General features: G+C 40.9%; 2 protein-coding genes across 3 annotated transcripts in view; one reads left to right on the plus strand and one right to left on the minus strand.

The window, feature by feature from the left end:
- Window positions 1-12,692, minus strand: part of IL21R (interleukin 21 receptor) — a 48,611-nt gene extending 35,919 nt beyond the window's left edge. Inside the window, exon 1 of the mRNA XM_089682164.1 lies at window positions 12,554-12,692. The gene's annotated coding sequence lies outside the window, so the exon portion shown is untranslated. The remainder of the gene's footprint in view (window positions 1-12,553) is intronic.
- The window catches only part of NSMCE1 (NSE1 component of SMC5/6 complex), a 433,288-nt gene that overhangs the window by 319,444 nt on the left and 100,196 nt on the right, over window positions 1-13,648 (plus strand). Inside the window, exon 2 of one of the 2 annotated variants that reach the window (XM_089682187.1) lies at window positions 8,961-9,123. The exons of the other annotated variant lie outside the window; for it this stretch is intronic. The gene's annotated coding sequence lies outside the window, so the exon portion shown is untranslated. The remainder of the gene's footprint in view (window positions 1-8,960; window positions 9,124-13,648) is intronic. 2 annotated transcript variants of the gene reach the window in all.

Here is a 13,648-nt window from a genome sequence, read left to right on the forward strand (position 1 = left end):
TCAGCAAAATAAAGCATGGAGACATGGATGGACGGGGGAGTTTGCTTTGAACATTAAAAATTAATTGAATATCGCTTTTGGTTTGTGGTGCTCAGATGCAGGTCAAGTAAATAAAAAAAAATTGAAACAATAAAACACACACACATTCAGAGCCTAGAGGTGTGGTCTGTAGATGACAGAATCATGTAACAGGAGGTACCAGCCACAAACAGAACGGTCCCATCAGGGGCGGACTGACCATTTGGAAACTCGGGCACTGCCCGGGGACAGTAGGGGGCCCCATGAGATGCCCCTGGTACCTTTTTCATAGGCTTTTTTACGTTTGGGCAAGGACACAGGGGCCCCATGATCCCCTAATGCCCGGGGGCCCCATGAGTTGTCAGTTCGCCCCTGGGTCTCATTTTCTTATGTAGCCCCTTGGGAAAATGAACTGCCCACCCCTGATCTAGATCCAAAAGCAATAGCATAATACACTGCAGCTTACAAGTTCTTAGATGTGGTGGCTGCATTAGTTTTCTTTTTTAGGCATTTCTTTTTCTCTTTATTTTCACCTGGTGATCTTGTAAATAGGATAACTCCTGTCCTAGGATGGCTCACTGTACTTTATCTCCATAGATAGCCATGACTGTCATTCAGGCTGCAATCCTGATTGGACTACAGACGTATTTTCCGCTTTTCCTCTCCAAGATGTGGAGATAGGGGAATAAGTAGTTTGCGGAAAATAGTTTGGAAGGAAGATAAGATTGCCTGTGCTTTCAGTTCAGCTCACAGGAAGTGACAGGGACAATGCATTTTTGGCCAGATTAGCAGGTATTTTCTGACAGGCAAACAATGAGGGTGAATGCTGCTACCTGAAACGCATTGAGATCCTATGCAAGAGCTTGTTTCCTATAACATATTAATTCTGCAGATTGTGTATGCGCTATCATCTTTACTTTTATATATATTATGAGCTTGATGTGTTTATCATGTTTTGTATATTCATTCTTTGAAAGTTTCTAACATGTTTTTTTTCAATAAAATGCGACTTTTGGTAACATACCTTGTGTGCCTCGTAAAGTCCCGTTAGCATTTTTCTCTTTGGTTGTAACTTTTTATGGGACCCCCTCTATCCACACTCACTACAGCCGTTAATATTTATTGTGCAGTATCATCTAAATCTTTCCTCCCCAGCCTGACTGTCCTTGGCCCCCGTTTTCATTCACTAGATTTCAGTCCTTTCAATCACGCATTACATATGGGTGAAGGTGGTCTGCATGCAAATACCACCAGCCGAGGAATGCCCATTCCTCCAAACTGACATCTACCCAGCAAGACCTTTTTTATTTGCATAACTCCTCCCAAGAGCCAGCCCACTGCTTGCATCAATCCTGATGGTGCTTGGGAGAAGTACAGAGGCAGGGTGCTGTAATGTTTTCAGGATGCTATGTACAGCACCCTGCTGGCCTCTCCCATCAGTCATTATCTTCCTGCATTGCATAGAGAACCATAGAGACTCAGTGATGATGTCACTGCCTCCACAATAAGGTATGCAGTGAAAACAAAGGTTTAATTTAACAATTTTATTATTGTGTTGATGAGGGAAAACAAAATATAAGCAGATCCAACTTGAGCTGTTACATCTCAGTTTTATTACTATTAAAAGGTGACAGGTTTACATAAACCTTCGATTCGTTTTGGATCCAGTAGGGGAGGGATTTTTGTCCTTGTCCTTGCTTCACTGGAGACACCATGTCAAGCCATGGAACACAGAGGGGTTTATTTACTAAAGCTGGAGAGTCCAAAATCAGACTCCCTTCTGCATAGAAACCAATCAGCTTCTAACCTCAGCTTGTTCAATGAAGCTTTGGCAATGAAACCTGGAAGTTGATTGGTTTCTATGCAGAAGGGAGTCTGATTTTGGACTCTCCAGCTTTAGTAAATATACCCCAGAGTGTCACCAGGACAGACGTGTAGGGAGATCTCCCTAATGGGGTAAAGTATAAAATATGAACCTCACTAATTCAATCAACTGAAAAGATGATTTTGTTGTTGTTTGTGTAGAAAGAAAACAAGGGGTAGTTTGCAGACAGCATTAAAAACCTCACCGGAGCTCTACCCATTCCATACACCTTCCAAAAATAACACATTTACATACAAAGATGTGTGTTACATGAAATGCCCATCACAACCAATCCGCTTCCAACTGTCATTTCTGCAGTCCAGGTCTGAAAACCAAATGGGAGTCCTGGCTATTGCTATGAGTATTAAGAAATATTCTTATTAGCAGACCTTTCATACATCATCATCTTGTTATTTTCAAATACAGTCTTTAATTATTGACATAGGGTAAGGGGTGCTTTCACACTGTTCTGTTGCAAAAACGCATTTCTGGTCCATTTTTTGTGGTTGGCGTGCACCTGTGAAAAATGGACACGTGCCTCAAAAAATGCACCAAAAATGCCAGAGTGGTGCGTTTTTGATGCATTTTCCATTAGTTTCAATGGGGAGCTCTGTTTTTGGTGCAGATTTGAAAAGTGCACCACAAATTCAGCATGCAGGACTATTCAAAATGCAGTGCACCTGCAACAGTGGTGTGAAAAGTCCCATAGGAATATGTTTCTTATGTTTTTCTTGCGCTTTTAGCAAGGTAAAATGCAGCAGTGTAAAAGGGCCCTACACCTAAAAATAAAAAAAAAGAGTGTAAATTAGGCTGCGTAACAGGAAGCACAATTATAGACTAGATTATAGAACGGTTTACAGTAGAGAATAATGCAGAAGTCACTGTATGTTTTGAAGTTTACTATTTTAATGCTAAATCAGACTCCAAAAGTCCAGGGTTTTATTATTGTTGGACAGATGTTCTAATGAAGAAAAACCTTTGCTTGAATCTGACTCTTCAGTAAGGAAGAGCTCACCTGTATTCTGAAAATTGCTGTACTGTCACCTCCCTGACCTTACACATCGTCTCCCAGCTTCCTAGTGTGCCCAACAGTAACAAATACCAGAGCTCCATAGCTGTTCACATTTATCTTAAAGTATACACAAAGCCAAACCATTTTGGATAGTGCAGGGTTTGGGTAAAACCTGTCGGTTTCTTTTTTGCCATCTGTGCTCCATTGGTGAGATTTCCCTTTACTTCCTGTCCTGCGGACACAGCAGTAGGTGAGAGTAAATCTCCCTAACGTGAGGATAATTCCCTCTTAGACAGTTGTCATCTGATTAGGAGTCTCTACTAAAAGATTCTCCTTTATTGCTGTTTTGGTGACAACCCAACATTTAGGCTGCATTCACGTCTGGTGTTTTGGAATCTAATGCAAAATCCCTCAGGCAGAAGGGCAGAGCGCACCATGTGCCACCATGTTCGGGTGATTTTCATTTTCAATGGCACCTAAGTGTAGGGCGGTTTCGCAGCAAACCACAACGCACAGAGCTTGCCACCCAAAACATCGTCCTGCTCCTGCTTCGTGCGTTGTGATTTATCATGCAACGATCGTGGCAAAAACACACAGCATTTAGTTACCATTGAAAAGGAATGGCACTTGAACATGCATGGTGCTTTTTGCCATTATTCCAGTGCAATTTGCCAGCTATCACCAGAATAGGTGTCCCCACTAATAGATTCCCCTCTATTGCTGTTCTGGTGAAACCCAACATTTAGGCTGCATTCACATCTAGTGTTTTGGGATGTCGGGCAGAATCGCAGTGACTGCAGCCTTGGGATTTTTCTTCAAAGTGCTGTGCTAGGCCTTATGTTTTAGGGTCAGCTCACACTACATGTGTTTTAGTGTACTTCTTTTCTGCATCCAAAACACACAAAGTAGGTTATGTAGTTGTCAATGTCATAGTTCACTTCAGTGCTTGCAGGTCCAGTGCGTTCCGGATGCAGAAAAAAAGAACAGGCTACATTTTTCCTACACAGAACTGTAGTGGAATGCGGTAAAACACATCAAGAACGCACTTGTCCCTATTTAAATTGAAGAAACGGTGAAAAAATGAACTGGAACACATCAAAAATGCACCAGAACACGTCAAAAACGCATCATAAATGCACAAGAGCACATCAAAAAGGCATCAAAAATGCACCAGAACACGTCAAATGCATAAAAATGCACCAGAACACACCAAAAATGCGCATGCAGAAATGCACCCGGAAAGCATCTGGACTGCGTTTTTATAGTGTGAACCGCCCCTTAATGGTTAGGTTTACACCAGTGCGCAGCATCGGTGTACACTGAGGAAAAATAGAACATGCTGTCCTTTTCTTTTCTGTGCAGCATATTTCAACACAATACACTGCATCTACAGTGAGCAACAATGAATGAAATGTCACTTTGTGATATTTCAATGAAGTTGAGAGTAAAAAACCAGTGTAAAGCATCATTTATGACAGATTGGCATCACTCTCTTCACAGTGCACACCAGTGCCCATAGTATATTGCTGCATGGATGCTCACTGATTTTCATGCATTTCCATGTTGGACCAATGTGCTGCTTTGAATGCAGATAGGTGGTGTTAAGAGCCATGCATTGGTTCTGCACAGATGTACACTAAAGGAAGGGCATCTCTTAGATTGTAAGCTCCTAGGATCAGGCCCTCCTAATCCTCTTGTATTGAACTGTATTGTTGCTGTTTTGTCTCCCTTTACATTGTAAAGTGCTGAGCAAACTGTTGGCGCTATATAAATCCTGTATAATAATAATAATGAAGATCCATTTGTGATTTTAACCTGCATGGACTACCTGTTCCTTCCACGTGGAAAAACACAGCACTCTATACTGATACATGCGTTTGTGATAATACATTCTTATTAACCACTTGCCCACCAGAGGATTTACCCCCCTTCCTGACCAGGCCATTTTTTGCGATACAGCTCTGCGTTACTTTATTGCGCGGTCATGCAATGCTGTACATAAATGAAATTTTGTGTAATTTTTTTCCCACAAATAGAGCTTCATTTGGTGGTATTTGCCTTTTTCATTTTTTGTGCTATAAACAAAAAATCCCACCAATTTTGAAAAAAAAGCTATATTTTTGACTTTTTGCTATAAAACATATCCAGTAAAAAAATGAAAAATCAAATTTCATCAAAAATTTAGGCCAAAATTTATTCTGCTACGTCTTTGCTAAAAAAAACTCCCAATACATATAAATTAACTGGTTTACATGAGAGTTCTAACATCTACAAATGGCAGTATATATACACTGGAATTATTTATTATTTCATATTAGTAATGGCGGCGATCAGCGACTTATAACGGGACTGTGGCAGGCATTCTGCAACTGGGGGGGACTGACTAACTGCCACTGACATCCCCAGTCACACTAATACAGTGATCAGTGCTCATAAAAAGCACTGACACTGTACTAATGACACTGGGGAGGAAGGGTCTAACAACTAGGGCGATCAAAGGGTTAACTGTGTGCTGTTTTACATTATGTGCTGTGTGTATTTTAATAGACATGCTGCTGTGTATTTTTCTGGCCCGGTGATTACTTGCTGGTGCCCAGTGATTGCTGAGCTTCTCCGACGGGGTGAGAACTGTTTGTAAACAAAACAGTTCTCTCCCCTGTCAGCTCCTGCAAACTGCTCTGCATGGCCATGCAAAGCAGTGTGCTTACAGTGAGGCACACAGACACAGCCCCTAGTAAAACCACACACAGCACACTGTTAAACCTTTGATCACCCCACATTAACCGCTTCCTGCCTAGTGCCATTAGTACAGTGTCAGTGCTTTTTATTAGCACCGATCACTGTATTGGTGTCACTGGGGAAGTCAGCTCCCCCCAGTGTCAGAATGCCCGCCACAGTCCCATTATAAGTCGCTGATCACCGCCATTATTTGTAAAAATAAAAAATCACAGTATATATACCACCATTTGTAAACGCTATAACTTTCACATAAACCAATTAATTTACACGTATTGGGATTTTTTTTTTAGCAAAGACATGTAGCAGAATAAATTTTGGCCTAAATTTGTGACAAAATTAGATTTTTAAATTTTTTTTACTGGACATGTTTAACCACCTTCCGCCTGCCCTATAGTACAATGACGGGTGCAAGGTGGTTCTCTCGTTCTGATAGGACGTCATATGAGGTCCTACCATTCTCATTGCGCATGCGCAGCTCAGGGAGCGCGCGCCGATCGGCAGTGCGCTGTGTCCCTCGGACACAGCGGATCACGGAAAGAGCCGAAGCTGTTGGCTCGGTCATGTGATCAGCTGTGTCCAATCACAGCTGATCACATGTCAACACGCAAATGCCGGTTATCTGCATTTCTCTCCTCTCGAGCTGTCACGCTGACAGCTCGAGAGGAGAGGAGAGCCGGTAATCGGCTTTCCACGGAGGGGACATGTACACTGATCATCAGGGCACTGATGATCAGTGTGGCCCCAGAAGTGCCACCTGTCAGTGCTCATTAGTGCAACGTGCCAGTGCCACATCAATGCCACATATCAGTGCCCATCTGAGCTGCCTTTCAATGTCACCCATTAGTGCCAGTCATTTTCGCCTATCAGTGCCGCCTATCAGTGCCAGTCAGTGCCGCCTATCAGCGCCATATATCAGTGTCATGTATCAGTGCTGCCTTTCAGTGCCCATCAGTGATGCCTGTCAATGCCCATCAGTGCAACCTACCAGTGCCTCCTCATCAGTGCCACCTATCAGTGTCCATCAGTGCAGCCTATCAGTGCCCATCACTGCAGCCTCATTAGCGCACATCAGTGAAGGAGAAAAATCACTTATTTACAAAATTGTATAACAAAAACTAAGAACTTTTTTTTTTTTTCAAAATTTTCAGTGGTTTTTGGTTTGTTTAAGAAAAAATAAAAATCCCAGAGGTGATTACATACCACCAAAAGAAAGCTCCATCTGTCTCAAAAAAATGATAAAAATGTCATATGGGTACAGTGTTGCATGACCGCGCAATTGCCATTCAAAGTGTGACAGCGCTGAAAGCTGGAAATAGGCCTGGGCAGGAAGGGGGTATAAGTGCCTTGTAGGCTTGTGGTTAATAGCAAAAAGTCAAAAATGTTTTTTTTTCTCAAAATTGTTGGTCTTTTCTTTTTATAGCGCAAAAAAATAAAAAACAATTGTCAGCTAAAGTAACGCGGCACCGTAACGCAAAAAATGGCCTGGTCAGGAAGGGGGGTAAATCCTCCGGAGGGCAAGTGGTTAAACACCTGACGCTTGTGCAATGCCTGCTGTACATGGTGCATTTCAGACCATCACTGATAGTCTGAAATTTCAGAAACATCTGATTTAGTGCAGCAATGTACAGCCTTGTCCATGTAAGCAATATTCTTCATACAAATATTGCTTGCGCTGTGTGCGCCAGTAACACAAGCTAGTAATTATATCACACATGGCCTACCTCAGGGTCGGACTGACCACTTGGAAACTCGGGCATAGCCCGAGGGCCCGGGGTCAATAGGGGGCCCCATGGGATGCCCCTGGTACCTTTTTTCATAGGGTTTTTTGAGTTTGGGCAAGGACGCAGGGGCCCCATGAGTTGTCAGTCCGCCCCTGGTCTACCTAGAGTACACATGTCCAATGGCCTCTCATTGGCAGTAGGCATCTACTCATCTATGGCCAGGCTTAGTACAGACAATTCATTTAAATGTTAAAAGATGACTCATTTTTGTGAAACAATACATTCAAAAGTAGAATACTAAATGTAAAATAATGGGTTGCAGGAAATGACAGATGTAGTGTCATGTGTGACTACGTCTGTCACTAATGACATGTCCTCACACCCACACAGTGTTGTAGGTTAGCAGGACGGCCACAACACCATGAGGTGGACACTGTCATCTATTCTTGGCAGTAAGTCTAGGTTCACACCTATGTGTTTTCCATCGCGTTTTGCAGAAACACACAGATGTCCATTTAACATGATTTCCTATGGGACAGATTCACCACGTTTTCACCCGGTACGTTTTTTGGAGAGGGTCAGGGGCTTTGTTAAATGCAAAACGTTCAATAGGCATCAATTGAGACGCTGCAGAAATGCATGTAGAGCGTTTTTTATGCAGTTTGCATTTTAATCTGCCCAGCAACAAGTTGTAAAAAACAAAACGCATCAAAAATGCATGTGCAAAAACGCACCGTGGTTAGTTTTTTTCCCACCTTGTTGCTGGGCAGATTAAAGCGCAAAACGCATAAAAAATGCATAAAAATGCATTTCTGCAGCATCTCCATTGAAGTCTATTGAAACAAAAACTCAACGTTTTGCATTTAAAAAAAGTCCCTGACCCTTTGCAAAAAACGCACCAGGTAAAATGGCGGAGATGTGAACGTGTCCCATTGGAAATCATGTTAAATAGACTGTAGTGCGTTTCTGCAAAATGGACCGCAAAACACTTCGGTGTGAACCTAGACTAAGACCTGCAGCTACAGCCAAACCTGTTCACACTTTTATAGCCAGAACTTCTAATGTTTTTTCTCCCTTGGATGACTGAAAATTGTCTTGGCACAGAGGGACATTTATCAAGCAAATTAGCAACAAATGTAAAAACAATCCTGGCTGCCTGTCAGTTAACCTGGCAATACCCTTGTAGGTTTTCGATGAGCATTCATACAAAAGTACATTTGATGAGTTGACATTTCCTGTGCTTTATACATTCAATTCTGGAACGAATGGCTTTTCCAGAATGAAAACCACATACACTGTTTCTTCGAGAAAAAAATTTCCATCCTGCTGCTTTGAACTTTCTCGTCACTGCAGTTGAAAATGACTGTTTGATCTTTCTAACCATTAGAAAAAAATTGATTGCTTGATATGCTCACTGTGGAACCTAAGGGCTTAATCCTTTGCATTGTTTGAAAAGGCTGATTGATCCTTCCTTCTCTGATCCTCCCCTTCTTCCAGTGTCCCCCTCTTATCTCTTGATAGGACATATCGTGTGGAGTCACTCTGCACATGCTCAGTTTGGTGTGTGTTGCTGAAGTTTTGTTTTTTTTTGTTTTTTTCTTGGGAGAGTGCATGTGATCAGCACAGGGCCAATCAGCACTGTCCAGACAGAGGTCAGGGGTCCTGCATCCTCCTAGAGCAGAAAGAAAACTCCTCCTACAAGCTGTAGCCGGTTCTCTGCTGGCCACTGATAGAAGTCAGAAGACTGCTCTAACTGCTGATGAGAAAAGGTATTTAGCAGTTTATATTTACTAAAATATTTGCATTTCCATGTTGTGTGTACTGTGGGAGACCGGATATAGTAAATGCAGGGTCCTGGGTTTAGTAGCACTCTACTGCATTCTATGAATTAAGGTAAAAACTCTTCTGTGCTGCATGTGTTCCCTCTCACCCCCTTTATACTTACCTGAGTCCTATACCAATCCACTGATGTGCCTGAGAGCCGTAGCTCTCCTGGCTCCATGCTGCTTCACTGCACAGATTGATAGCAGCGGGAGCCATCAGCTCCAGCTGCTGTCAATCAAATTCTTTGACGAGGGAGCAGGGGGTGAAGCCAAGCCACCCTGTGTCAATGGACGCATACAAGGCGGCTCAGGAACAAACCTGCACGAGTGCCCCCATAGGAAGCAGCTTCCTACAGGGGCACCTGCCAAAGAGGAGGAGCCAGCAGCTCCGGCGGCAGACCCAAGAAAAGAATTTGAGCTGCTCTGTGCAAAACCATTGCACAGAACAGGTAGGTATGTCCTGTTGTTGTGACCTATGTTATGTATGTTACCTATGTATGTTGTTATGATCTATGTTATGTATGTTACCTATGTATGTTGTTATGACCTATGTTTACTATTTTAAACAAAAAAAAAAGCTAAGCTTTAATGTTACTTTAACTAGTTCAGCATTAGAGAGAATGCTTTCATTTTTTTGTACACATGTAAAATCTTAATTTTTTGACAATAAAATTACTTAAATCCCCAGAACATTAAATATTTTCTGAAAGCAGAGGCCCTGTAAAATAAAAAGATGATAGTTTTAAACTTTTTTAAACTTGTCATATGATATTTGCGCAACTGTTTATTAAATGCAAATTTTCAAGGAAAAATATAATAAAATGAATTTTAGTGCAAACACACACAATATAAATACCAGTTTTTGGTACAATATAAAGAGGCAAGGTTGCAAGTTAATAGATACCAAATATGCCAAGTCTTAAAATTGCTTGCACCCGTGATATCGCAAAAAAAAACACGGCATCCAAAAATCTCTATAGGTGACAATTTAAAAGCCTTTACAGCTCATCAGTTTAGAGTTAACCAAGAGTTCTTGTGCTAGAATTAATATTCTCACTCTGATGGTCTACCAACAACTCTGTAGTCCAAGGTCCTTCCTAGTAGTATACAGATTCATTGAATAGTTTAGGTAAGTTCTCTTCAGTGTTTTGATAAATGTAAAGGACATTTATGTGCAAAGTACATTCAGATTGTGAAGTGTTTAGCAAGCTGTGTACTCATTAGTTCCTAATTCTCATTTGTTAAGCCTTGGTTTACATATATATGCATGCCTGTGGTCATTTCAATGGGCTGCTGTACCTGCAAGAAATACGGGGAAAGAAGTCCCAGACTATTTCTTTAAAATCACACTAGACCTAGTCGCATCCTACTGCATCACCATGTGGCTGGGTACAGGCAAAACCACGCCATAGGTGCCAATGCGTGGGGGTGCCTTGAAGAATTCGTGGCACCCCCATGCTTCCACTAAAGTACAGCTTGTTGTGCGGCTTGGGAATACACATGAATATGCACATGTTCCCAACCCGCACTAAATTTCTATGCCTATCAATCTCAGGTCTCATATCCAGCTAACATTCTGTAACAAACACATGAATACAAGTATATCAGGAACAATGAATGAAGAAAATGTATGATTTCAAATACAATGATATTGAAAAAAAGAAAATAACGAATGTGGTTTCAGTTATAAATTAAAATAGTCATTTAAATATAATGGATGCCTGCAAAAAATGTTTAATGAACTACAGATGTATTAGAAATGGAACTATACAAGGTGCAACAATTTAATTCTCAGAATGGGCTGTAAAAAAAGAAAACAAAATTTCTTACCTATACACTAGCGGGTGTTGTCACCTTTAAAGTAGCCCCCTTGAGAAGCAATGCTTTTTTTTTTTTTAGACGACTGTGCCATGGCTGGAAACATTCCTGGAATCCGTTTTACGGATTGCTGCACAGTATCTTTATCACTGCACGCTGAATGTTCAGGAATGTCATCAAATCTGTGTCCTTTTAAAGCATTTTTTATTTTGGAAACGGCCAAAAGTTGCAGGGTGCTAAGTCAGGGGAATAAGGGGGTTGGACAAATTTCGGAATGGATTTCTAGGACAAGAACTCGCAAACACTTAACGTATTATGTGCAGGAGCATTGTTGTGGAGAATCCTTGTCAGATTAGAGTTCTGGTGTTTTCCCCCAAACATTCCCCTAACCTGGTCCTTTGCCACATTTGCATCAGTCCTTTGTGTTTTTGGCTGCCCACTTCTTGCACCATCGTGGACATCTTCCTGCTGCTCCTTAAACTGCCTGTGTCATTCAAAAACATTTGATTTCTTTATGGAATGTTCACCATAAGTGTGTTGTAACAGAGCACTTTTGCCAATTTTCACATAGAATTTGATGTTAATCCTCTGCACGAGATTCCTGTTACTTATTTTCTGCCAGCAGTGCAACACACACACTCATGCTATACTCTATATAGACTAAGTCAACTGGTCTGCGACCCAAGTGAGTGCAAGTTAGAATATGCCAGAACATGCTCAAGCGCAATTGGCTGTGTGACTCACCACCATAGGGCTACACAGCGGGCATTCCAGAAATTACATTGTCGCATCTTGTACATATATTAAAAATGAGAAATGTTGAATAAAAAAAAAAAAGTGGGAAGGAATCAGCATCTCCTGTGTCCGTATAGGGAACAATCTTCTCACTTACTATCGTGGCAATGGTAGTCACTGAGATAGATGACGATTGCAGAGGGAACACATACAAAAATAAAATCCTTTTTCTATTAGCGTAGGGAAGGGCTTGAACCCCCCTTAGGACTGTATTGGGATCTGTGTTCATGTTCTTCTTCCACTCGCAGCTAGACAAGTGGCAAAATGTTCAACAATAAAGACCTAAAATGGTTCTAATTCTTCAGCTCTCAATCTAAAGCTAAAAAAACTTTTCACTTGGCCATATACTAGTTGATTTTCAAACGAGTGTTCACACAAACATTACTACAAAAATTCTGACCATTACATCTGACAACTCGACAAATGTTGTTTGAAAGTGCCTCGAAAATTTGCTTAATATTCACATTCAAGTTTTTGGAATGATTGGACTTTCTCAAATGAAAACTACATACACTGTTAGAAATGCAATTGTTCCAGAAAAGATTTCTATCCTGCTCCTTCAAAATTTCTCATCCAATATTAACACCAATTTCACCTCAAAATAATTTGAAAATAAATTTTTTTTTCTGAAAACAAGAATTGAAAAAAAAAAAGATAATTACTAGTAAATGGGAAGCTTTACACATAAATGATAACCAACTATACAGATACAGAGTTTCATTCAAAAGGTAGATGGGTCATTGGCGACAAATTAAAAAATTACCTGTGCTTAATTGTCCATCTTGTATTCTTGTGAAGGGTCTACTTAGACGGTCACAGGCAGGTGTAGTGACTCTGCTAACACAAAACAGCCAGATGAAGAGACAAAAAATGTTATGCATATCAGTCGGCTTCTGTGTAATTGTCACTAGTGTCATACATAAGGATGTGGTGATGTGGGATGTATAGATAATACTGCACCTACATGTTGTACGTCTGCCTGAGAAAGTGGGTGAAAAAATACATATTCACTGTGATGTCAGAGTCATCAACCAAATTCACAGCAAACACTTATTAATTTATGAATTCTTTACTATAGAAATAAACATAATTCAGTACAGGAGGAATGTATGTGAAGTATTTGAGTCTTCAAACAAGGTTGTAATGTATTGTACAATACACGATAAGCAGGATATACAATTTCCCTGTTTAATCTATTATAGTCCACAACATCTTTCTGCTCTTTGCCTGTTAATATTGCAACCTGGAAATAGGGTAACCACTTGAGTACCATTCCGTATATACCCCTTCATTACCAGGCCACTTTTCAGTGCCGTGGTAGTTTGACTGACAATTACTTGTCCATGCTACACTGTACCCAAATTAATTTATATCTTATTTGGGGGAATATATATATGATCTTTAAAGTGTTACAAAACCCACATTAAAATCAGTCTGTGTATGCAGTAAAGCATGCTTGTTATAGTCACTGTGGAACCTAAGGGGTCAATCCTCCACATTATGTAAAATGGATGTTTGATCCTGACTTATCTGATCCTTCCCTTCTACTGCCCCAAATCCATCTCCTGATAGAACAGAGCCTTTGGGGCACTCTGCACATGCTCAGTTTGGTGTGTATTTTAATTATTTTTTTTATCTTGGGAGAGTGCATGTGATCAGCACAGGACCAATCAGTGCTGTCCAGAGTGTCAGGGTTGCTTCAGCCTCATAAGATAACCAGGGGAGAATGAATAATCCTACAAGCTGTAACCAGTGCTCTGCTGGACACTGATAGAAGTCACAAGATTGCTATGGACTGCTGATGAGAAAAGGTATTTAGCAGTTTATATTCACTAAAATAATAGTATTTCCATGTTCA

Source organism: Staurois parvus, unplaced genomic scaffold (assembly GCF_062004578.1).
Source record: "Staurois parvus isolate SC_StPar_1 unplaced genomic scaffold, SC_StPar_1.0 ptg000018l, whole genome shotgun sequence".
In the NCBI taxonomy this organism is placed as follows: Eukaryota; Metazoa; Chordata; class Amphibia; order Anura; family Ranidae; genus Staurois; species Staurois parvus.